Here is a 26,832-nt window from a genome sequence, read left to right as displayed (position 1 = left end):
TTGTGTCTTCTTTAATTTTTTTCATCAATGTACAGTTTTCAGTGTACAAGTCTTTCACTTTTTTGGTTAAATTTATTCATAGGTGTTTTATTCTTTTTGATGCAGTTTTAAATATGATTGTTTTCTTGACTTTTATTTCTGAGAGTTTGTTATTAGTGTATAGAAATACAACTGATTTTTGTAGGTTAATATTTTATTCTGCAACTTTACTGAATTCATTTATTCTAACAGTTTTTGGTGGAGTCTTTAGGGTTTTCTATAAATAATATCATGTCATTTACAAGTAGAGACAGTTTATGTTCTTCCTTTTCATTTGGATGTCTTTTATTTCCTTTTGTTCCCTAATTATTTTGATTTAGGATTTCCAACGCTATGTTGAATAAAAGTGGCAAGAGTGGACATCCTTGTCTTATTCCTGACCTTAGAGGAAAAGCTGTCAGGTTTTTACTGTTGAGTATGATGTTAGCTGTGGGCTTGTCATATATGGTCTTTATTATGTTGACGTACTTTCCTGCTATACCTACTTTGTTGAGAATTTTTATCATAAGTGGATGTTGAATTCTGTCAAAGGTTTTTCCTGCATCTATTGAGATAATCATATGATTTTTATCCTTCATTTTATTGATGTGGTGTATCACGTTGATTGATTTGCAGATATAGAACCATCTTTGTATTCTTGAAATAAATCCCACTTGATCATGGTGTATGATCCTTTTAATGTATTGTTGAATTCAGTTTGCTACCATTTTGTTGAGGATTTTTGCATCTATGTTCATTAGGGATATTGGCCTGTAATTTTTTTTTTCTTCTGGGCTTCTTGTCTGGTTTTGGTGTCAGGGTAATCCTGGCCTCATAAATGAATTCGGAAGTGTTCCCCCCTCTTCTATTTTTTGGAAGAGTTTGAAAAGGATTGGTATTAACTCTTCTTAGAATGTTTGGTAGAATCCACCAGTGAAGCCATCTGGTCCTGGATTTTATTTGTTGAGAGTTTCAATTACTGATTCATCTTTACTATTACCTGGTCTATTCAAATTTTCTATTTTCTATTTCTTCATGATTCAGTCTTGGTATGTTTCTAGAAATTTATCATTTCTCCTAGGTTGTCTGATTTTTTGGCCTGTAATTGTTCATAGTAGTTTCTTACGATCCTTTGTATTTCTGTGATATCAATTGTAATGTCTTCTTTCTTTTTTTTTTCTTTTAAAATACTTGCAATTTATACTAGCACTAAATTTGAATTCCTATATAATGGATTTCTGTTTTCCCTCTTTCATTAGAATGGTGAATTTAATTCTGCATTATTACATCTAGTCAGAATCACCTGTAGCAATCAGCACATTATTAAGGACCTGGATTCAGTGCTTGCACTGGACTGTGGAGACAAGCAGCTGAAACACCACAGAGAAGAGAAAAAGGAAGCAGGAAATAAGCCAGCTGGCGCTACAGAAGAACTGAGGCTCAGAAATATGCTGTATACCCAGCATTGCCTAAAGGCTAGGGACCTGGATGGTAAGCCTCTCTGCTTTTACACATGCCACTCTGTCTACTGCCTTTTGGTGGGCTTTCTTCTCCTCATTTTACCTTCATTGTTCCCATTCAGGATCACTTTAACCAGGTCTCACCTATCTACAAATGAAGGGCAGGACAAGGTGTGTTCATAGCTCATGTGATAATGTCTGAGCTCCCAGAACTGGTCCCGTGACCTCTGGCCCAGCTCTCCCAGATGCTTCCACACCCAGCTCCAAGACCACACACTGTCTTTACTTGTAGACTCTAAAGTAGACTCTGAAGATGTGGTACATATATGCAATGGAATACTATGCAGCCATAAAAAGGAATGAAATAATGCTTGTTACAGCAATATGGATGGACTTAGAGATTATTATACTAAGTGAAGTAAGTCAGAAAGAGAAAGACAAATACCATATGATGTCACTGATATGTGGAATCTAAAGTATGACACAAATGAACCTATGTGCAAAACAGAAACAGACTTGTTGACAGAGAACAGGCTTGTGGTTGACAAGGTGGGGTGGGTAGGGAAGGATGGATTGGGAGTTTGGGATTAGCAGATGCAAACTATTATGTATAGAATGGATAAACAACAAGGTCCTACTGTATGGCACAGGGAACTATATTCAATATCCTGTGACAAACGATAATGGAAAAGAATATGAAAAAAGAATGTATACATATGTATAACTGAATAACTTTGCTGTACAGCAGAAACTAACACAACATTGTAAATCAACTACACATCAGTTAAAAAAAAATAGACTCTGAAATGTGGCATTTCAGCTGCTCCTTGCCCTATACAGAAACCTAATTTGTACAAACCTTGTATTAGAGCCAAATCTTATGTGTATTCCTCCTTTGACAGCTGGCATGATGTTAAGCTATGCCAATGGAGGGCACTGAAGTGACTCAGCTAGCATGCAGGACAACCAGCAGAGCTAACCTCCAGCAGATGTCAGGGGGTACCCAGGCAGGTATCTTTCCAGCAAGTTCCATGGGTGCACCAGATGACATCTCTGCAAGCTCAGCAGCATTCTGCACACACACACCTTCCCATGAGTTCTGTAGATACTCCAGCCAGATTCCCAGCAAGCACCCTGTTCCCCCTGGGTGAGTGACTTCCCAATGAGTCCCAATGATGACCAGTTAACTTCCCAGAAAATTCAACAGCAGCCCCTCTCCACGGGAAGCTTGCCAGTGAGTTTCTTCAGCATCCCAGTAACCTATTTCCTGCTTTCCAATCTTGGCTCACAGCTTCTTAGTGAACTCCTTTGCCACCCAGAGGGTTATAGCTGCACCTTCCCCAAAGAGGTCTGAATATCAGCATTAGATGGGGAGAAGCAGAATATCCCAAATGTGTTCCTTCCTTGGGTACTCTGCCTCAGACCAAGGGGTAGTAGCTGTTCCTTATAGCTGCTATTGCTTTATTTTTAAGTCCTCTTTACCAAGGGGTAAATCTCCTGTTACTCCAATCTCCTGTTACAAGTTGATAATTCTTCCTATTAAATCTTTCCTATCTAATTACTAAATTACTCTGTTTACTGACTAGGCCCTGACTGATACAAATTCTATCATCATTTGGTTTTATAAGAACTCTGCCACTCTATTATTTTAGTTTCAAAAAGCAGGGTGCCAGTACAGACCAGGATAAACCAGTGATTCCCACATCCTCTGCTACCCCAAAAGGTTGTCACATTCCCATGCCATAATGCTACGGTAGTGTGGTCAGTCAGAACTCCATTTGAAAGAGACAATGGTCTTCCGAAAAAAAAAAAAAAAGAAAAAAGCAGGGACTCTTGGTATTAGTGAAAACTTTGAGTGTTTGCAATATCATATATTCAGAGCAAAAATTAAAAAAGGAGGACCTATATTAGAATGAGTTGGCTAAAAGTGTTAGAAATCCAACTGATACTAAATTAAGCATAAAAAAGGAGTTTATAGGAAGGATATTTGGTTTTGTCATAGTATCCAAGGAAGGGCTGTAGGAACTCATGAAGCTCCAAGGATCTCAGGAATTGGAACTGAAAACCTAATACCTCCAAAGCGCTCTTTCTTTCCCCTCTATCACTCTTTCTCAACTCATCTCTCATCTTTGCTGGTCTTTGCTTGGCTTTAACCACTTCCATAGCAAACAAGCTTTCATCTCATGGCAGGGGAAAAAATGAGTACCAAAGATGCTTGGTATCACATTCTCACAGCTCAAAACCAAAGAGAGGAAAAAAAAATCCCTTTGCCCTTGTCTGGGATTAGAAAATTCCTGCAGAAGTTCTCTGTCTTCGCTTGGGGCACATGCTCAGCCTGGACCAACCAAGGGCCCAGAGAGACTGGAGACTAAGTCTCAGCCTCTGCTATGTGTCCATCCATGATCAGGATATTCTGGGTCTGTTTACATGGACAAAAGGAAGGCAAGCTTGTTGATTAGCTATCATGAGGACTTTCCCAATGAAATGACTGCAAAAGCTACATAATACATAACAATCACTATGTTAAATGAGTTGCTGAGATGGCAAGAAATGAAAGAATCTACAGAAGTCAAAAAATAAAGTGAAAGAAGGAATCCTGGGGAGTGGTTTAGCCTGAAGGAATCTATTCAACCTTAGTGACTGAGAACTTTTAGTTTGATTGCTACAGCAAGTAGAAGAGACAAGGTATGTTTTTATTATAAGTTTTCCCTCCAAAAAAAGGGTGACTTGAAAATATGAGCATGGAACAAGAGACCATAAAAATGATCTAATAGACTTGAACAAGAACCATATAGAACTTCATGTCAGAGACCGTCTGTCTAGATTTTGTTCCTTAAAGACATAAAGACAACCCTAAGCCATTACCCTGATGTGTCACTGATCTCTGGGGACTCTGAACTGAGGCTTTGGGACCGTGACAAAACTGCCCTTCTGTGTTCTAAGTGATCCCTTTTCTGCTTTGTTTATTTACTCATTTTACAATTATGCCAGGCACCATGCTGTCTCTGCCCTTAAGAAGGTCACAGTGCAAGAAGAACTTGAGTTCACAATCAGATAATGATACTACTGGGTGACAAGTGCTGTAGCAGAAGAGTAGACAAGGAGTGAGAGGAGTTCAGGAGGAAATTCCCAAGTCCACCTGAGTAATTAGGGCGGTTTTAAGTCATGACTTGAAGGCAGACAATTGAGGTTGGGCATCTTGGGTGTGGGAAGAGCATGTGCAAGAGCACAGAGCTTAGGAAGGAGCTGGGTGCATCTGGAGAATTTCCAGAGGCTCAGTATTACTGACTCACAGAGGGAGTGTGTCTAGGAGAGGGAGAAGAAGATACAGGGACAGCCAACAGGGACCAGGCCTAAAAGACTTTGTCCACCATGCTTAAGAGCTGGGGTTTTACCCTGTAGGGCGGGGAAGGGCATTAAAGGATTTAAATCTGGGCAGTGACATGATTGCGGCTGTAGGAAGGAGCACTCAGTAATGGTGTAGCAGCTGTTCAGACCAGGGGTGATGACGGCCTAAACCAAGGCAGCGTGGGCAGGTGGATAAACCTGAGATACTTAGAAGGTTAAATTCCCATGACTGAATAAGGCCAGTAAAAGAGAGAGGCAAGGGCAAGGATGACCCTTTCATTTCTAATTTGTGTAACTAGCTGTAGATTAAAGTGTGAATAAAAGTTGACTTATGAAAGTGAAAGATAAATAATGGTTAGAAGAATGTAATTTTAAAACTACAGGGGACCTGGAGCAAAAAAATCCCAAAGAGGCAGAAAATAACCTAAACTGGTCAGTTGAGCACAAAGAAATGTTATTGGACAAAAGTGGAAAGGGCTGGCTTTCAGAAAGGCTCAGGGCTGGTAAAATGAGCCAAAGCAAGGAGGAAGAGGATTATCTTAGTTTCCTGGTGCCATTAAAAGCAACTGGGATGGATGCCCAGGATTCTATTTTAGCAGTTTTAGCCTCCTTTAGAGACAGAAATTTTGCTTCTTAATTCTCTAATGAGTTTTTGGTATATTACAGAGAGTTATTTCTTCAAAGGAAGAGCAAAATCTGAGTTTATCCTGTCAGGCTTACAAATACTCTAGTTAAGACACATTAGGGCAATCAAATATGCATAGGTTAATCTCACCTATGCTGTCTCCACTCTCTGTTCTTCTAAGTGGCTTAGCTTCTTGCTAAGTCTAGAGTGTCCCTACGACATGTACACCCAAATACGTGGTTTTCTAAAGAGAAGGTGGGAAAAACAGTCAGCATCTGACTGTTGCTAGGCTTGTTTACTTGCTACTCTCCCATCTCTTTCTCTGCGTCTGGCTTGAGCCATGAACCATGAAGCTGAGTCATATCTTAGCATTCTTCGTCTCTGCTACTGCTCATGCTTGCAAACCTGATTTGCCCCTCTTAACTTTTCTTCTCAACCCTTTCTCTTCATCATATCCTAGACCTTCCGTATGTACTTCCCTTATAACCTGAGTGAATCCAAAGGCTCCATGTTGCCAACCTCAGCACTGTCACATTCAAATAATTGATCAACCAGAAGTAATTAAAATTAATTCGAATATTCACTTATGTCTCTTGAAGAATATTAGAGGAGACTCAATTCAAAATTCACAGGACTGCGACTTCCCTGGTTGCGCAGTGGTTAAGAATCCACCTGCCAATGCAGTGGACATGGGTTCAAGCCCTGGTCCGGGAAGATCCCACATGTCACGGAGCAACTAAGCCTGTGCGCCACAACTACTGAGCCTGCGCTCTAGAGCCCACGAGCCACAACTACTGAGCCTGCGCGCCACAACTACTGAGCCTGTGCTCTAGAGCCCGCGAGCCACAACTACTGAGCCCGTGTGTCACAACTACTGAGCCTGCGCGCCTAGAGCCTGTGCTCGGCAACAGGAGAAGCCACCGCCATGAGAAGCCCATGCACCGCAATGAACAGTAGCCCCCACTTGCCACAACTAGAAAAAGCCCATGCGCAGCAACGAATACCAAATGCAGCCAAATAAATACATACATAAATAAATGTATTAAAAAATAATCCACAGGACTACTTTTCAAACTAGCCACTTTCCCAGTCTTCTCACTCTCTATCTCCCTCACAGCTCTACGGATGCTTCCATGGATTAGTTTCCTGTCAGATTCCTTAGTCCTCTGCCCTTACTTATTACCTGCTTCTGCCTAACAGGGTTGGGGTGGCAGGGAGGGAAGGCACATGCCAGAAGTTCCTTAGTGGGCTGGGCTGAGAGAGTCTACTGATTTTGGTTGCAATATCCTTGAACTTTTAACACTTCATTGGAATTATTTATATGCTTGTCTCTATCATCTAGATCAGCAATCCTCCACAGAAGTATCCTAGCCCATTAATGTGTTGGAATCAGGCTGGAGGAAGGGCTTGGGTTATAACTATTTTTCAGGGAACTGTGCTGAGCTCTTAGTCTATGCAATTATCTGGAGTGAGTGACCATAAAAATCTGGATGTACTGAGAGAGGAAAATACTAGGCAGTAAAATCTAAAAGTGTAGGGAAGTCATCATACTCATTTCCATTCTTTAGCTGTAAAAGGAACGAATAAAAGCACTTTCATCATGTAGATTGGGATTTATTTTAATGTTTTAAGCTCCAGCGGTTGTAATGTCTTAATCACAAGTTAATTGCTTTCAAGTTGAAGTTATTAACACAAATTTTATGATTCACATATTCCTAAAAGGAATAAATGGGGGAACAAGAGAGAAGGCAAAGATCAATTCTAAATTAATCTAATGGACGCAGATTTGGGGGATTTCTCATTTTTTCTCTCCTGGAAAAATAATGAGCTTTACATTATCAGTCCAGATCTCATGATGCAGGATTTGCTTGAAACTCAGCCTGATATTTGCCGCTAGAGTTTTCACATTAACTTTGTATTGATTCTGTACTAAAGGATACAGAAAACTGGTTTTAGGCAAATAGTGAATGTGTGCTGGACCAGTTTTCTTTTTTTAACTATGCCTTGTTATATATTATTGCCAACCTCCTTGTGCTTATGTGCTCATATAATTTTGCTCTCCCGGGTAGCATTCCATCTGATTTACCACACCTGTGAAGCTGTCTCTTTGGTGTAGGGGAAGGTAGGAGATGTAGTTTGGGTGCCAGGATATGAAAAATCTGTTTCTGTTAATATACTTATAAAATTAGCAAATTATATTATATATATTATATATGTATACATTATATATATAGGTGGAGAGAGAGAGAGAGAAAGAGAGAGAGGGAGATTTTCTCTAAACTCCAGCTCCTTTCCCCTAACATCCTTATTCATACAGCTTAGTGCCTAAAAAGCATCTTAAATGTAATTATGTGTACAACAGATTGTTAACTTATTCCCTTCCCAGGTTACCTTTTCACAGTCTGTTCCATCCTAATAAATGGCAGCACAGCCCACTCAATTGCAAGGACCAAAAGCTAGGAGCCATCCTTGTATCCTCTCCATTTATCACCCTTTACATCCATCAGCAAATCCTCTGGGGTCTACCTCCAAAATACCTCTTGAATTTGTCCACTTCTTTCTTTGTCCAAACTACCCTCGTAATCCATCCTATATCGTCTTTTATCCAGACATCTATAATAGCTGTCTTGTTAAATAAGACAACATCACTAATGGACAATTACAGCTTAACATCTTCAATATGATAAATGTACTCTTGTTAGGTGTACATAATATAAATAATCAGAATTTGATCAATTGCTTATTTACTTCAAAAATAATATCTGTTTTTAATACTGCTGAAACTTATGTGACCCCTAAAATGATTTATTATGTAATCCCAAAAAATGCTAATAACATAAATAAAAACTAAAAAGTAAATGTTAGGCTAAAATGACAATCTGTGGTGTGTGTGTTTGTGTGTGTGTGTGTGTGTGTAGGCAGTGCTGAGGGAAATATAAGAGCTAACTTTATCATATATCTGAAATTTTAGAAAAAGGTCAGAAACTCTCCCTTTAAAATAGCATAACGATCATTAAAATATGGATGATATTTAACTCCCTTTTAAAAGAGCATAGCTAATTTAAACATGTATTTGTAAGCACGATGCTGGTATAACTAGGGTGCTAAATACATCTCAGTCAGGAATTTTAGGAATATTCTGAAAATGGAGATGTCACATTCCAAATTAAGGTGGCTAACTGAACAAAGGTATCAAATTTTATTCCTCAAATGCAACTAAAAATACAGTAAGGGCTTAAAAATTTTTTTATTACGTTTTTAAACTGCAAGGAATTTTAAAAAGGGATTAAAAAAATAAACTCAGAAAAGAACAAAAAAAGAGAAAACATACACAAAATTTTGGAAGCTGGAAAAGAGATACACAATAAGCAACTTAGCAGAGTACAGAGCTGAATACTAAGCCAATAAGAGCAAAAACCGAGAAACAATCTGATTTTCACTGCAGAATATTCAAAGACTTGGAAACCGGCAGTACAAAATACCTCTGAAATGGAGTTCAAAGGGAATGCTAAATAATACTGATTTAATGAAAATTGAATGAAAAAGATATTTCTGAACCTACTCACCATTATATGTTTCTGGGCAACTGATTCCACTCTACCCATGATAATTCAGGACTGGAGAGAGTAAACACAGGGCATCTAGCCTAGGGAACATAAGGCAAAGTTAAGGGCATTGGTGCAGTAACAAAAATAGATAGGTTAAGTGATCTTATGCAGATTGTTTACTGAGATCCCAATTTCCTTCACTCCCTAGAACTCTAATAGACAGTACTTTACCCTCCAAAGAGAAGATAAAAGGCTTATATTTAGGAAAACTGATTAGGCCAAGAGAAAATATCTAAAAATACTGTATACCAGAGTTTCTCAACAAACAACCTACCTGATCACTCTACCAAAGAAGGTTAAATTCAACAAGTTAACTCATTTGTTACAGGCTTTTAATCAGCTTTTTAAGCTTTCAGTGGAAGGACATATAAAAATAAGTCAATAAAGAGGAAAATAAAGGTAGTTTGTTGGAGACAGATGCTATGTAGTTAAAACAAACAAACAAACAAACAGAAAAACAACCTACCAAAGACTTAGATGAATATACCAGGTGCATGAATTGAGAGATTCAATAATGAAAAATCTATAGATTCAGCATAATCTCAGTCAAAATCCAGGTAGGATTTTTTTTGGGTAGAAATTAGTGAGTTCATCCTAAAATGTATATGGAAATGCAAAGGGCCAAAAATAACAAAGATAACCCTGAAGAAGGAGAATAAAACTTGAGATATTATACTTCTAGATATCAAGACTTATTGCAAAGATACAATGAATCTGACATTCACTGTAAATACGACAGTGTGATATTAATTAAGGATTGATAAATAGATCAATGGAACAGAGTAAGGAGCTGAATAAAAAACTGAGATATAAACACATATAGAGTTATTCTACATGTTGTGTCACTCCAATGCAGTGAGAAAAGAATGTATTTTCCCCAAACTTCAGATATATAATTGACAAGCAAATGAAAAAATAATAAACCTAGATCTCTCCAATCCATACCATATCTATTCCAGGAGTGTCTTCTTTGGCATGTCAGAGTAAGCTCCTAACAGACCAACCCTCACAGAAATTTTAGCAATGGCATAGATGCCATCATGATTAGTCAATAAGAAATCTAGAGTTACTCATGCCAATAGGTTGAGAATGATTTGTTGTCCGTCTAAAGAAGAGGTGGTATCATTAATAACTTCTGCCAGAGTTAGTGAAAAGTTTCTTTCGGTCTTTTCTATTTGTAAGATGCTCACCACTGGGAACACTGCTCTGACTGCGTCAACACTGAGTCAGTAATTCTTCCAGGTAGAGTGCCAGAATAATCAGGGGTAGCCACATTTTGTAGCTCATGTCTAAGCTGGAATTTTCACCCTTGGTGATTTATAGAATTAGATTTCCGAGTATTATTCCTAAAACACATGAGGTCTAGTCTGAGGCAAACTGGACCAGACGTTCTGGCTGTAAAGGAAGTAGTAGCCAGTAGGAGCAGAGGAAAAAAGGAGTTGTTCAAAACATGAGATGAGAATTAGGGCCTTACCTTAGCTTGGTTACATATTTGAATCTCTATTAGTCTGTTCTAAGTGACAATTTCTTGGCCCATCATTCAATGAAGGTTGCTGAATTCAGATTTAAAATTACCTCTAACTGATCAGTTGTAATAATTTGTCCTTTTTCTGAGAGGGGGTAACCATCAAAGTCATAGGTAGGTTTTTAAGGTCATTTGTTTATGTAGGTGCAAGTGGAAATTCTACTAGCTATCATTCCCTTTGTTATCATTTGATGAGACTAGAATTGTGCAGAGGTTTTTTTTGTCTGGTGACGGATGGTATATCCAGCAGTCGGTAAGATTAAAAGCAGTGGCTACTGTTTGGGATAATCTAAGAATGGCATTAGAATAAGTTTGTTCTGACCTAACAGTTATCAGAAAGAGGAAAGAAAAGAGAAATAGGGTAATTATGGATGGACAACAACAGGGGTCAAATGTAATTGAGAAGGCAAAGGTATATCCAGAGCAGACACACTTGACTATGAAAAGAAGAGTCCTTTGGAGCCTCTAGAAATCGTCCCTTTGGTGTGCATTTAATGTGACAATTCCATTTGCAAAGCAAGCCTCTCCCTGTTGGAGGACTGGTGTCACAAAGCAGAAAGAAATACTTTTCAGTCGTTGTGCAAGGACTGAGAAAAAGGGAAGGTCTGTGGGTATTTAAAATATCCACCACCTGTGTGGTATGTTTACTCCAAGGAAGAGATTGAGCAAATGTGGCAGGATTTGATGTAGAAAGAGAAGTGCTGGTATCTACCAGGTACTGACGTAGTTGACCATTTATATTTATAGTTAATTCACCTTAAATGTTTAAGGTGAAGGCAGTATATTGGGAGATTTTTCCTTTCCCAGAGCGTTCTCATTGATCTTAATTGAGGGATTTTTCTGTCTTGGTTTTCTTTTGTAAGATGGATCAATGTTTTTTATCTAGTGTTCTTTTTATTTACAATATCTACAATTGTCCTTGTTAATAGGTGGTCTGTTAGGAAGTGGGTCACCTACCTTTTTGATCTGGAAGGCCATAAGTTTATTTGGGGCCTGTCTTGTTTTATTCTCAAGGCCTTTCAAAATGTCATGCCAGTTGTAACAGCACTATTTCCCATAATAATTTCTGTTGTCTAATTAGGTCTCAGATTTCAGGTTTAATTTCATTGACAAAAATGAGAAGAAAGGTCTGCTGTTACATTGGTGCTTTCTTGAAATCCCAAATGTTGTCAGCGACATTTTCTAGTCTATTCCACAAAAACTCCTATAGTTGCATATTTTATCTTCCTCCTGGAAAATCACAGTGCAGTAAATGAAATCAAATCTCTAACAGGTTACTTGACAAAGAAATACTGTTATTACAGATAAAAGAAACATTTTGAAAAATATGTATTACATAAAACATTTTTAGAAAAATATATCATTAATTATGATTAACAAACCATTTTCTAAATTGAGGTCTCAAGAGCTTGGTCATGTGACTCATTTTCACAGAGACTGAATACAAGAATACAACTGATATAATTGAACAGCTGAACATGCAAAGCTGAAGATCCAATTTTGAATCTTTAGTTTCCCAGTAAAGTACAGACACCCTGAAAATTCAATCACAGTTGCAGAACAAATGCAATGCGTTTCTCTCTCTTGACTACCTGTGCTATAATGCTGTCAGGTGGCATATAATTTTGAACTTAAATTGTATATTTTCAACAAAAGAGTTTTAATGAAAAAATGTGCCTGAAGTCATTCCATTTTTAGACTAGACTATAGACTAGATTAGACTATATCTAATTCAGTGTTTCCAGAAGTGTGTTTTTTAGAGTACTATAACTGCAGGGCATAAATAGGTATTACAAGAATATAGGAGAGGTGGTAAGGAGAGATGGAGATCAAACAAGTTTAGGAAAAAGCAATGTGCTAATCAATGAAAAATCATTTGGTTTTGCTTTTTCCTTTAAATATTTCTCAAAGCACATCCATTATTTCAAGATTAAAACATGTAGTTTTACTTTTTTAGTATATAAGCCATGAAAAGTCATTAAAATGTATTGACTAATGAAATTATCAGACAAGTCAATTGTTCATGAAGAAGGAAATGGCTGCAAAGACGCAATGAACAATTGCTTAAGTAGTTTGTGTAGTTTAAGAAATAAAGCCACAAGGAAAACAAAACCATACTTCTCAGGATTCTCTCTCTGCAAGTGTTGAAATTCTGCGAAGATTTCCAGCCTCAGGGGAATGAATCATTGCAGCTACCTTTCTGCTTATCAGAATGGCATTTATGGTCTGATTATGCTGAAATTTTTTCATAAAGCATTGATCATGTGGTCTTTCATTTGAAAACCTGTAGGAAAACAAAATTTACATTTATACTAGATAACATTTAAGAAAAATGCATTTAAAATTTTAGGATTCAATTAATGTAACTAAATAAAAGTAAAAAAATCTTACATTCAGAAGATGGGGTAAAGCAAGTAAAAAATTTAAGAGGGTATAAGCTAGGGCAGAAAATTAAGCATTAAAGAACAACATAAAACACTAAAAATAGGTAATGAATATTATTATTACAAAAGTTTTAGAAGTAGTTCCTCATGGAAAATTGTTCAAATATTATTCATGATGCATTCTACACAATCAAACCTTTACTCCTATGGAAAAGAACTTATGCCTGGGTGTCAAATGAAGGGGGGCATACAACTTTTACTGGAGAGTAGAAATGAATTATAAATTGAACTGAGCTGAAGCAAAGATACTCCACTGTGCGGTATATGTTCCCCTGCTGCTCTCTCTTGCATCATTCCACCTGCCCTCTCCCTTATCCTTTATATATTGCTGGTGTTAAACCATGAAGCGGATTTCCTGAGTCTGCCTCCAGGTTAAGCTTTAAACTCAAGAGTGAAAGGAAAAAATCAGGGCTTATACATATATATGCCATTACAACTAGCCAAGGTAGGAGTCCAGGTATGTGATCAAATCCCTAGCTTTAACAGGACTTTCAGGGACCCAGGTGGGTGCTGATGCTTATGAGGGAGCAGCATTCGGGGTTTCATAAATCCCAACTCCATCATCTCAGGAAAAAAGGAAGTACAAATATTTTTGACCAAATCACAAAGAATCCTGCTTGGATTAAAAAACAGCAACCCATCTGGTAATATGGAACCACAGGTAAATGAAAAAATTTTTACCTGCGTTGTGAGTCATATCCTGTATTTGAATTAAAAACATTTATTGCCTGTAGTTTGCTAAATTTTAAATTCTAGACTTGTGGGTCCAAAATAAATTTTTGTTTTTAAAACGAAGCCAGGATTCCTTTATCTCCTGTCTCCCTCGACTTCTTTTTTTTAAAAATTAATTAATTAACTAATTAATTAATTAATTTATGGCTGTGTTGGGTCTTCGTTGCTGCTCGTGGGCTTTCTCTAGCTGCGGCGAGTGGGGGCTACTTTTCGTTGTGGTGTGCGGGCTCCTCACTGCGGTGGCTTCTCTTGTTGCGGAGCACGGGCTCTAGGCGCGTGGGCTCAGTAGTTGTGGCACACAGGCTTAGTTGCTCCATGGCATGTGGTATCTTCTCAGACCAAGCCTCAAACCCATGTCCCCTAATTTGGCAGGTGGATTCTTAACCACTGTGCCACCAGGGAAGTCCCCAAATAATTTTTATGTGTGATATAACATCTAAGCACAACTGAGGACAACCAAAAGGTCTTGTGGGTTTCATATTGTCAAAGCAAAAGCTGACAAAGTTAAGCAGGCAAAGGAAAATTTAAGAAGTTATTACGAATATGGAAAGGAGACCAAAAGCTGTCTGAACTCAACTCTACTGAAATCAAGGGCAGGAGGGTTTTTAAATGCTGGGATGAGCAGAAGAACACAGGCCAGCTGTGTTTGCTAACTGACTTTACTCAAAGGAAAAATAAACTTTCTCACATCTTTGCGACAGAAAGTAGTTTTATAACTTGTATCAAAGCCATCACCAAAGGTAGCCTCCTACCCTCCCAAAGAAACTGGAAGATAGGGTCACTATCTTCACTGACAATTATATTTCAAAGGGATGGCTTCCAGGTCCTTGAGAAAGACAGTTCTGGATTGTAAAACTGACAGGAGGCTTTTAGAAACTATTTACAACTTAAAGAAACAGAAAATAATTTAAAATTATTTAAATATAATTCTATTTTATAACTTTAAATATATTTAAAGTTTTCTGAAGTGAATGCTCTAAGGAAAGAGAGGTCAGAGACCTGGAGACAGAAAGAACCCTGTCTAAAGACTGGCCAAGCTGAGGGGAAGGTTAAGATCATTTGGGCAGTGCCCTCTTTTGCTCAAGGGAATCCAAGTTTTCCACTGAACAACTGAGGAAAGCTAGTCCACGGAGTTCATTTCACCATATTTCTGCTGTTGAAGGCCTACTGGAACCATCTGCTGAGCCTTGGCAGTAGAGAATATTTGCTGGATGGTACAAGCAATGAGGCATTTAATGTGTGTGTGGGGGTGGATTCCTATAGAAATGCAAAGAAAGACACAGAATAGTAGTTGGAGCAGACTTTAAACCCAGTTTTGGAGACCAGAGCTCACATAGTTCAAAAGATCCCAAGACACTGGGCTTGAAGCATATTTAGATTATAGAGTGAGGACAGCAGTGGTAATTCAATGCATTTCCTGATTTGCACTCTGAATGTTTTTGGTGATGACATAGACATCAGAGAGGTTTTGGTAGGATCATCCATGACTGTGGTTATTTTCTGCAGCAGAGAATGGAAGACGCGATAGTTCCTATGAACTTCTTGAGTGGCCCACAGCAGCAGCTTCAGGCACAAAGTCTGCCCATACATGATCTGCTCTGGTATAAACCTCAAGTCATCCAGCTTTAGTTAAGAGGACTACTTCTAATCCTGGGGGCACAGGCCAGCTATGAAGCAATACAGAATCCTAATAAAGATCTGGGCAGATTTGAGTTCTCAGTGATGCCAAGTCAGGAGAGTGGGAGAAAAACTGGAAACATTAGTTTGTAGACCTGGAGTCTGATATTGAAGGAAACTGCAAAATTTTTTAATTTGATAAGAAATGACAATTTGTGCAAAATGACAGGATTGAGTGTAATGTACAGGTAGGTAACAGAACTATTTTACCTACAGAGAGGTGAATAATAGATGGAAGACAATGAATAGGACTAGAGTCTAATAACTCACAAGGGTGAGCTACAGTTTTCTACTGCAACATAAAATTTCTCTCTACAGTCTAGGCTCTTTCACTCAAAGATAAGCAAAGTAAGATTATCCTCAATCACAAAATAAGTCTGGGACTTCCTTGGTGGAGCAGTGGTTAAGAATCTGCCTGCTAATGCAGGGGACACGGGTTCGATCCCTAGTCCAGGAAGATCCCACATGCCGTGGATCAACTAAGCCCATGCGCCACAACTACTGAGCCTGCACTCTAGAGCCCATGAGCCACAACTACTGAGCCCACGCGTCGCAATAACTGAAGCCTGCATGCCTAGAGCCCATACTCCATTCCAAACAAAACCCATAATCATCCTTCATCAGTTCATTCAGTACTATGTAATTAATTCTTTTCCTGCTTGATCACAGGTTAGCAGTCTCATGAACCCATCAGCATCTCCACTACAGTTATAGAAATTCTGACTCAGTCCGGTGGTATGGTCTCAAAGTCATTTAAGCAATGTCATCAGAAGCTTGTGTCTTAGAGTACCTGGCATAGTGTTTTCTGAAGACAGTGCATTCTGACCTAGAGCTAACTGATGTTTCAGGGAAACATCAAAGTAAAAAAAAAAAAATGTGGATGACATATGACTTAAAATGGATGTGGTTAAAGATCTAATGAGAGTTCATTACAAAAATAATGCAATTGGCAAGGTAATTTGTTTGGTGGGACTATAAATTGGTGCAGCCACTATAGAAAACAGTATGAAGGTTCCTCAAAAAATTAAAAATAGAACTACCATATGATCCAGCATGCCCTTCTTCTAGGTATAGATCCAAAGGAATTAATATCAGGATCTCTGAGAGATATCTACACTTTCATGTTCACTGTGGCATTATTCACTATAGCCTAAACACGGAAGCAACCTGAATGTCCATCAACAGATAAATAGATAAAGAAAATGGGGTCTATACATGTAATGGAATATTACTCAGCCATTAAAAACAGGAAATGCTGCCACTTGCAAATACATAAACAAAGTAGAGGACATTATGTTAAGTGAGATAAGCCAGACACAAAAGGACAAATACCACATGATACTACTTATAAAAGGAATCTAAAATAGTCAAACTCACAGAATCAGAGAATAGAATGGTGGTTTCCAGGGGTTAAGGGGAGGGGGTATAAAGTTACAGTTATATGAAATGAATAAATCCCAGAGATCTATAATACAACATAGTGTCTATAGTTAATAATACTGTATTATATATTTAAAAATTTGCTAAGAGGGTAGGGCTTCCCTGGTGGCGCAGTGGTTAAGAATCCGTCTGCCGATGCAGCGGACACAGGTTCCATCCCTGGTCAGGGAACATCCCACATGCTGTGAAGCAACTAAGCCTGTGCACCACAACTACTGAACCTGAGCTCTAGAGCCCACGAGCCACAACTACTGAGCCCATGTGCCACAACTATTGAAGCCTGCGTGCCTAGAGCCCGTGCTTTGCAACAAGAGAAGCTACCGCAATGAGCAGCCCATGTATGCAAGAGAGAGTAGCCCCTGCTCGCCGCAACTAGAGAAAGCCCACACACAGCAACAAAGACCCAACACCGCCAAAAATAAATAAACAGATAAATTAATTTATTAAAAACAATTTGCTAAGAGGGTAGATTTAAGTTGTATTCTAATAATCATCATCATAATAGTGATAATAATAACAAGAAAAATAAATAAAGAGAATGGGGGGAAACTTTTGGGGGTGATGGATATGTTTATGGCATAGATTGTGGTGACGATTTCACAGATGCATACTTATCTCCAAACTCATCAAGTTGTATATATTAAATATGTACAGCTGTTTTGTATGTCAATCATACCTCAATAAAATGGGTTTAAAAAAAGAAAGAAAGAAAAGTTCCTTTAGTATTTTATTTTGTGAAAAAAAATATCAGAAGTCAAGTTTGAACACTTGGTTAAATAGGATCATGAGTCACTGAGAAAAATAGCTACTTATTTAATCCAGATGACAATAAAATATTTAAAAAGTAAATATAAGAGGTAATGTGATTGTAAAAAAACCTTTAACTCTTTCAAATATGACAAGACTTGGCTCTCTTACATAATCAATGATATGATAATGTCAACATAGTGTACAGGAAACATAATTCTATTTTTTTTAAAAGATTTAATTTTATTTTTGGCTGCGTTGGGTCTTTGTTGCTGTGTGTGGGCTTTCTCTAGTTGCGGCTCGTTGCAGTGCGTGGGCTTCTCATTGCGGTGGCTTCTCTTGTTGCAGAGCATGGGCTCTAGGTGCATGGGCTTCAGTAGTTGTGGCACGCGGGTTCGGCAGTTGTGGCACGCAGGCTCTAGAGCGCAGGCTCAGTAGTTGTGATGCACGGGCTTAGTTGCTCTGTTGTATGTGGGATCTTTCCAGACCAGGGATCGAACCCATGTCCCCTGCATTGGCAGGTGGATTTTTAACCACTGTGTTACCAGGGAAGCCCCACAGGGAACATAATTCTAAGACACATATTCCGTTGTGCCTTGTAAGTGGATTACTCAAAAGGTAAAGAAAAATCTTTTACAACCTCTTATTAAGAGTAGACAAATAATCCAAGGACGTTTTGCCATTTTTAAAAGAGCGAAAGTCAAACTCTAGTTCTGCATCAGTATACTATTGATACTAAAGCTCATTTATAAAAACGATATAAATAAATCCATTGAGTCTGTGTTGGTAAAAAATTTTCTTAGGTCCATTTATTCATCCAGGGATATCCCAAACATATTAAAATGTTGGGGTTCTATATAAAAAAAGAGAATCACAAAATTGGAATTCACAGAGTTGAAGATAGATATTTCCCTCCAAAAACAAAGAAGAAAGCAGATAATAATCTCTCCAATTATCACTGGAATCATGTTTCATTCCATTGCTAGGTAAGAACTTTCTTCTTCCCTGACCAAAGCAATGCTGTGCCAAGAAGTTTTAACTTCTGAGTTAGAGGAGTAAAATTCTTTGATCAAGGATACCTACTTCTTGGGGCTTCCCTGGTGGCGCAGTGGTTAAGAATCCGCCTGCCAATGCAGGGGTCACGGGTTCGAGCCCTGGTCCGCAAAGATCCCACATGTCGTGGAGCAACTAAGCTCATGCGCCACAACTACTGAGCCTGCACGGTAGAGCCTGCGAGCCACAACTACTGAGCCCGTGTGCCTAGAGCCCGTGCTCCACAACAAGAGAAGCCACCACAATGAGAAGCCCACACACCACAACAAAGAGTAGGCCCCACTCTCCACAACTAGAGAAAGCTCACAGATAGCAACAAGGACAGCCAAAGACAGCCAAAAATAAATAAATAGATAAATAAATTTATTTTTTTTTTAAAAAGGTATCTACTTCTCTTTCCATCTATCCTTTTGGAAATCTAGTCACTTGTTAGCACTAATTGAGCTTTCCTTATACCACTGCATATGACATGGTTAATCAATCCCTTCTTCAAAAAAGTTTTTTTCCCCTTGGTTTTCTATTTTCCCTTCTCTCCTGGAAAGCTGCCCAAATAAGAAACTTTAGTCATTCTGGACACCTCCCTCTCCCTTATGTTTTTCATTTGTTTGTTTGTTTTGTTTTTTGCGGTACACGGGCCTCTCACTGTTGTGGCCTCTCCCGTTGCAGAGCACAGGCTCCGGACGCACAGGCTCAGTGGCCATGGCTCACGGGCCCAGCCGCTCTGCGGCATGTGGGATCTTCCCGGACCGGGGCACGAACCCGTGTCCCCTGCATCGGCAGGCGGACTCTCAACCACTGCGCCACCAGGAAAGCCCTCCCTTATGTTTTATATTTGGTTATGTTACTACTCTTTTAATCCTCTCTCTGATTTGTCTTTCTATAGAGCATAGCATTTAAGAGTGGAGACTTGAAGTCAGACAACCACAATTTAAATCCCAGCTCCACTGTTTATTAGCTATGTGATCTTGTGAAATAATGGTAAAAATTAAAATAAGAATAGAAATAAGAAAAAGGCTATGTGCCAGGCACTATTCTAAATACACATATCAACTCAATGATTACAACTTATGAGATAGGTGCTATTACTGATCTCATTTTATAGATGAGAAAACTGAAAAACAGAGGTTAAAGAACTCAACAAAGGTCACATAAACAGTAAATGTTCAGCCAGGATTCAAAACTAGTCTGACTGAAGAGTTCATGCTTTTTACCATTTCATTTTTTACTTTTGGCTTTCAGTTTGATATCTACCATGCAGTAAACAATAAATATCAGCATTCTTATTAATATAAGTACACGACTTTTATCAAGTTTCATCATTTCTTACTTGTACTATTGCATCAGTCTTTGCATTAGTCTCCTTGCATGTCCCCAGGTTAATTGTTCTCTCACTGCTGCCAAGGATCATCTTTAAAAAAATCCAGAATTAACCATAATACTTACCTGTATGAAACATTTTAATGATTTCCATTTATCTACCAAATAATATTCAAGCACAGCAAGGTGTTCAAGGGCCTTCACAGTGTTGCCCCCAAATTAATTAATTTTATCATTTCTTTTTCCTCACTCATTCCACACTTGCCTAACCTCAGCCACAACAAAAGTTTACTGGTCCACATGGATCCGTAGATTTTTACATCTTGGTGTAAGCTCAGTGTCATCAGCTCACAATGTTGAGCTGATAGTAGGGTATCACCTAGGCCCAACTTGGTTTCAGTTGGTAAGCATGGGGTAAAAGGGCCTCTGGGTAAAATCTGTTATTAGTGTGGATGCCAGGTAACAGATAAGGAAGCCAGGCACATGCAGAAGAGCACTGAGGTGTCCTTGGTCCCAAGTACTAGGTCTGATTCTCACAGAGATAGCAGTAAGCAGATGAAGGGGGTTTTTCACAACAGACTCAGGGCCCAACATCTGCTGCTCTGGAACTCTGGGGATCAAGCTTAATAGCAACTTAATAGCAATACCTGGGGGCAGGTACTGTCCCATTTCTAAATCAAATGCAAGAAATCTCCAGGCACAGAGGGAAGGCAATAGGGTAGTACATTATTCAGCACCTGGGGAGTGGGAGAAAGTTCCTTAGGCAGGTAGAGGGGTGGTCACTGAGAGGAATGTGAGGTACTCCAGAGATCCCAGGAACAGGAGAGGAGATATTGTGGCTGAGTTACAAATATTCTGCAGTTGGGCTTCGATGTGGGATGGGGAAATAGGGCACAAACCAGTGAAATATGGATAATAATGTGCCATTTGCACCCATACATGGGATTACTGAGACACTTAAGTACGTTAGTCATAATTTATTTTGTTATATACTCTGCAACTGATCTGGCGAGGCTAGTATTTTTAACATTATATTTAAGGATCACTGATCTTGGGAATTCCCTGGTGGTCCAGTGGGTAGGACTCCGCACTCCCAATGCAGGGGGCCTGGGTTCGATCCCTGGTCGGGGAACTAGATCCCGCATGCAATCCACAACTAAGAGTTCGCATGCTGCAACTAAGAAGTCCGCATGCCGCAACTAAGACCCAGTGCAGTCCAAATAAATAAATAAAAATAAAAATGTTTAAAAAAAAGAAGAATTACTGATCTCCCAAATTTGCTGCTACCCTTCTGGCAGTATTCCAAGAATTCCCAGGTTTTCCCCTGCACTTTCCATAAGTGGAAAAAATAAGGGACCTAGGACCCAGTGGAAGACTGGGTTTAAATCCTGTGTGCTGGAGTGTGAGTCTCAGGATTGAAAATTGATGACTAAAAGCAATCTCGATTTATGGCAGACTGCAGTGGTGCACTGTGAATGCTAGAAGATACCAACATCTGCAGTGGTCAAATTCCAGGTCTCAAAATTAGGACCTCATATGATGTGTTGTTCCTTTTCCAAGACACCCACAGATGATTCATGCGCTTATTCCTTCCTCCAAATGGCCCCTCAGTAACTCATCATCCAGGGGTGACTCACTCTGCCCCTGTTTATACTTGAACACATCAGACAGCAGCTATCTTCATACATGTCATGATTTCCTTGAGTGACATATGTTTCTAGAATGATGCAGGAACACACACCTTCACTCGGGCAGAACTTCTCAAATGTGTGTAGTTACCTACATCCCTAGTCAAGGGCCTGGCATTTGAGCTTAGAGTCCATCTCTAGGCATCAGCTTCCTAACGGAGATTGTAAATAACCTCCTATTTCTTTTACATTTTTGCTTTGTAGTAAAGAAACATTAAAACTTAGTGGATGTGAGTTGTTAGCAGTGTATAGTGTAAGAGAAGGACCGGTAAGTAGATATTTTAAAATTCTAATCATCCTGTTCCTTCAACCTAGTCACAAGTGGCTCTGGCCTACAATTCCCCACCTAAGACCTCAATGAATTTGATTTTATTTATTTACAAATGAAAAAGTAGATACTTCATTCTTTGTTATTTCCCCGCTGCCTTATGACATTTAATCTGGTATCACCTAATTCTGAAAGTATCATTAGTACAGCAGTCATTATTACTGTAATGCACTATCTGACAATATTCTTCTTATTTTGTTTCCCTGAACTGTCACCAGAGATGTCCATTAACACAAATTTTGCCAAAAGTTTTGAAGTAAGCCACAGATACTCATGCATCTTCTTTGAGGAGATTCTCACTCTGAATGTATGACATATGTTCCAATAAGAATAGAAAAGGAAACTAGCAAGGATGACATCTAGCCAAGTCAAAACCTTTCAATTACAAAGGAAAAACACAGGAAATCACTGGAGTAATTGATTTACATCTTAAAAAGTGTATTAAATATTAAAAACAAAGAGAAACCACAGAAGCAACTTAAAAGGTTCTTGCCTCCTACCATTTGTTCATAGTTGACTTGTAAAATAAACTTTTCAATAGTTCTGGACAAGATGTAATATGCATGGAGGGAGAACTTTTGTATGTATATATATATATATATGTGTATCAATTTTCTAAATTATAAAATGGAGATACAAATATATATCCCTAGATATTACTTCTAGTGACTTCATGTGAATAGATTTAAAAATCCAAGAGATTCCATTGGCTTAGAAAATAAATACTGTTCTTAGCAAAGAAAGCACTCTTTACTTTTACATAATAACTAGTCTGATCTCACTGATGGGCTTAACACACCATCAAATCACTGCTCTGTGGGACCAAGCAGGATCCTTAAAAATTTCAGGAGCTAGTACACATAATCATAATCATAAATAGCTGATTACTACTGCATGAAATTAAATGGTACCTAAAGCATCGAAGTTATACCATCAAGTATAGTGTATACATTTAGGAGGGATGATATAGTCTACAAATGGTCACAGGAAAATTTTTTTAAAACTTCATTAGGGAAAAAAGGAAAGGAATAAAAGGACTTTGCCTTGGGAATAAGGGGCTGTTTTGGGTTGGGCTGAGCCAGGGAGGGCATGGAACTGAGTCCCTGTGGGAGCCTGAAGCCTTGCACGCCCACCCCCACCCCAGCAATGGCTGTCGGTGGTCCACAGCCCTTCCAGCCGAAGAGAAGTACCCTTCGCCCAGACCTAGTAGCAGAACAGGCAGAAATCGAAAGGTGTGGCCCAAACCTCACGAACCCAAGCTAAATCTTCCAGACCTTAATGAGTCTAACCACAAGTGCCGTTGGTGGCCACAGTAAACCACTGCAGACACAGAAATGATGAGAGTGTGGCGGCAAGGGGAAGGGACTTAGGACTTTTTAATTCACTGTTGAATTCCCAGGTCCAAGAATAGTGCCTGGCACAGAATAGGTGTTTAATAAATATTTGATGAATGAATCTCTACTTTCTACATAATAACCAGTCTGGCCACACTGATAGGCATTCTACAACGTCTGCTTTATAAACAGTGTGTTTGGTCTGTGTACACTAAACATCTGAGACATGATGATTACCCAGAAATTTCAGACACAGACATGCTGGACATGTGTTTCTTTAATTAACCTTAATACAGTGGGAAAAGGACAGTCCCTTCAATAAATCCTGTTGGGAAAACTGGACAGCCACATGCAAAAGAATGAAACTGGACCACTAACTTACACCATACATAAAAATTAACTCATAATGGATTAAAATCCATAAAACTTCTCAAAGAAAACATAGGCAGTAAGCTCCTTGACAATAGTCTTGGTGATACACTTTTTGGATTTGACACCAAAAGCAAAGAGCAAAAATAAAGAAGTTGGGACTATATCAAACTAAAAAGCTTCTGCACAGCAAAGGAAACCATCAACAAAATGAAAAGGCAACCAATGGGAAAAATATCACCCAATGGGAAAAATATTTTAAAATCACATATCTGATAAGGCACTAATATCTAAAATATATAAAGAACACATACAACTCAGAAAAAAACCTGGAACAATCTGATTTAAAAATGGGGAGAGGATTTGAACACACAGTTTTTTCAAAGAAAGTATACATGTGGCAAACAGGAATATGAAAAGATGCTCAACATCACTAATCATCAGAGAAATGCAAATCAAAACCACAATGAGATATCACCTCACATCTGTTATAATTGCTATCATCAAAAAGACAAGATATAACAAATGCTGCAGAGGGTGTGGAGAAAAGGGAACCCTCCTGCACTGTTGGTGGGAATGTAAATTGGTGCAGCCACTGTGGAGAACAGTATGGAGGTTCCTCAAAAAATTAGAAATAGAACTGCCATACAATCTAGCAATTCCACTTCTGGAAAACACTAAATTCAAAAAGATATATGCACCCCCATGTTCACTGTAGCATTATTTACAAGAGCCAAGATCTGGAAACAACCTAAGTGTCCATTAATGGATGAATGTTTAAAGAAGATGTGGTATGTATGTACACACACACACACACACACACACACACACACACACACACACACAGTGGAATATTATTCAGGCATAAAAAAAGAACAAAATCTTGCCATTTGTGACAACATGGATGGAATTATGAGGGCACTGTGCTAAATGAAATAAGTCAGACAGAGAAAGACAAATACTGTATGATTTCATTTATATGTGGAGTCTAAAACAAACAAACGAACCATCAAGCTCATAGATACAGAGAACAGACTGATGGTTGTTAGAGGTGGGGTGGGGGGTGGAGCAAATAGGTGATGGGAGTCAAAAGGTGCAAAATCCCAGTTATACAGTAAATAAATCATGGGGATGTAATGCTCAGCATGGCGACTACAGTTAATAATACTGTATTGCAGGGACTTCTCTGATGGTCCAGTGGTTGACTCTGTGCTCGCAATGAAGGGGGCCCCGGTTTGATCCCTGATCAGGGAACTAGATCCTGCAGGCCGCAACTGAAGACCCTGCATGCTGCAAATAAAAAAAGACCCTGCATGCCGCAACTAAAAAAAGATCCTGCATGCCGCAATTACAGATCCCACATGCCACAACGAAGGTCCTGCGTGTCGCGACTAAGACCCAGTGCAGCCAAAAAAAAAAAAAAAAAAAAAAAAGTGGTCCATTGTATAGTATGTGTATTGTATCTCAACAAAGCCTTTCAAATAAATGGATACATGCATTAAGAGTTTCTTTAAAACAACAATACTGTACTGCATATTTGAAAGTTGCTAATAATCACTTGAAAGTTCTCATCACAAGAAAAAAATTCTATAACTGTGTACGGCAATGGATGTTAACTAGACTTACTGTGGTGATCATTTCATGATATCTACAAATATGGAATTATTATGCTGTATACCTGAAACTAATATATGTCAAGTAAACCTCATTAAAAATAAAAGTTAAATAAAAAAGAAATTAACTTTAGAATTTCTACAATGCATAACATAGTTTCCCCTATTTTGAACCTGAGGTACTGCATAAAAGTGCCTACAATGCAGTATGCACCTTTTAAAAAAATTGTGGTAAGAACACTTAACATGAAATATACCCTCTTAACAAAATTTTAAGTGTACAATACAGCCTTTTAAACTATATGTACAATGTTGTACAGAAGATCTCTAGAACTAAATCATCTTGTATAACTGACATTTTATACTTGTTGAATAGCAGCTTCCCACTTTCCCTCCCGCTGGCCCACGGCAGCCACAATTCTACTTGCTACTTCTATGAGTTTGGCTCCTTAAGACACCTCATATAAGCGGAATCGTGCAATATTTGTCCTTCTGTGGCTGGCTTATTTCACTTAGCATAATGTCCTCCAGGTTCATTCTTATTGTTGCATATGACAGGATTTCCTTTTTATGAAAGCAATTTTGTCTTGATAGAACCTGTTCATATCTTCCAGTCTGTGTCTTGCCATGAGAAACTGTTCACTGCTTTCTTAAAAGTATATTTAGTAGACTTAAATGTTTTCTTTTAATTATACTAATAATTAAATATAATAAATATGTTAACATTTCATAATTAACTCATATTTTCTGCTAGAATGGCACGTAGCACATAAGATATAGCTTAATTAATAATCATAGGCACCATTCACTTAGTGATAATACATATCAGATCCTAGGCTAAAAGCTATTCACACATTAAAAATTTTTAATCCTTATGAAAATTCTATAAAGACAATATGATTATCCTTATTTTGTAGATGAAGAAACAGTCTTAAGAAAATTATACGTTCAAGAAAGTACAATTTATGCATAGCATTATACAAATGATATGTGATGTGCTTACACTCTAACGTACTCATCAAGTAAGACCAGGGCCGCCCAAGCGGCAGTTGTGAACCATTTGTTACGGTCTGACATGAGATAAGCTTGTTCTGGAATGTAAATCAAATAAATCACAATTCATTTTCCCATTAATATATCAGAACTGTCAACTAGAGGGCGTCTGTTATCCTTATTATAAAAACAGAATTTTTATCTCAGTTTGTCATTGCTTTCTTCACTGAGAAAGTCCTGCTTTAAAAAAAAAAAAAGTTGCCATGCAGACTAAATCAGATAATATACATGAACACATTTCATAAAGTCTAGTAATATTACCTGGATTTTAGAAATGAGTTTCAAAAAAGGCCAGCTGTCGTCATGCCATACCAATTCCACAACAAGTTGTTCAAAAGCAGACAATTCATGAACTCCCTGTCGACCTGAACTCCTTCAAGTGTCATAGGAGATGATTCTGAAGAAATAATAATATTAATTCTAGGTGATGACAAAACAAAATATTTGATCACC

General features: G+C 38.3%; 1 long non-coding RNA gene across 1 annotated transcript; it reads left to right on the top strand.

Annotated features, from left to right (window-relative positions):
* The first annotated feature begins 1,281 nt into the window (after positions 1–1,281).
* LOC137220793 (uncharacterized) lies at positions 1,282–25,175 on the top strand. The gene is made up of 2 exons (XR_010941798.1): positions 1,282–1,509; positions 24,892–25,175. It is a non-coding gene; the product is annotated as an uncharacterized lncRNA (long non-coding RNA).
* Positions 25,176–26,832: the final 1,657 nt, after the last annotated feature.

The sequence above is a fragment of the Pseudorca crassidens genome, chromosome 3, assembly GCF_039906515.1.
Source record: "Pseudorca crassidens isolate mPseCra1 chromosome 3, mPseCra1.hap1, whole genome shotgun sequence".
In the NCBI taxonomy this organism is placed as follows: domain Eukaryota; kingdom Metazoa; phylum Chordata; class Mammalia; order Artiodactyla; family Delphinidae; genus Pseudorca; species Pseudorca crassidens.
The sequence above is the reverse complement of the archived record's forward strand: the minus strand, read 5'-3'. Positions and strand labels throughout refer to the sequence as shown.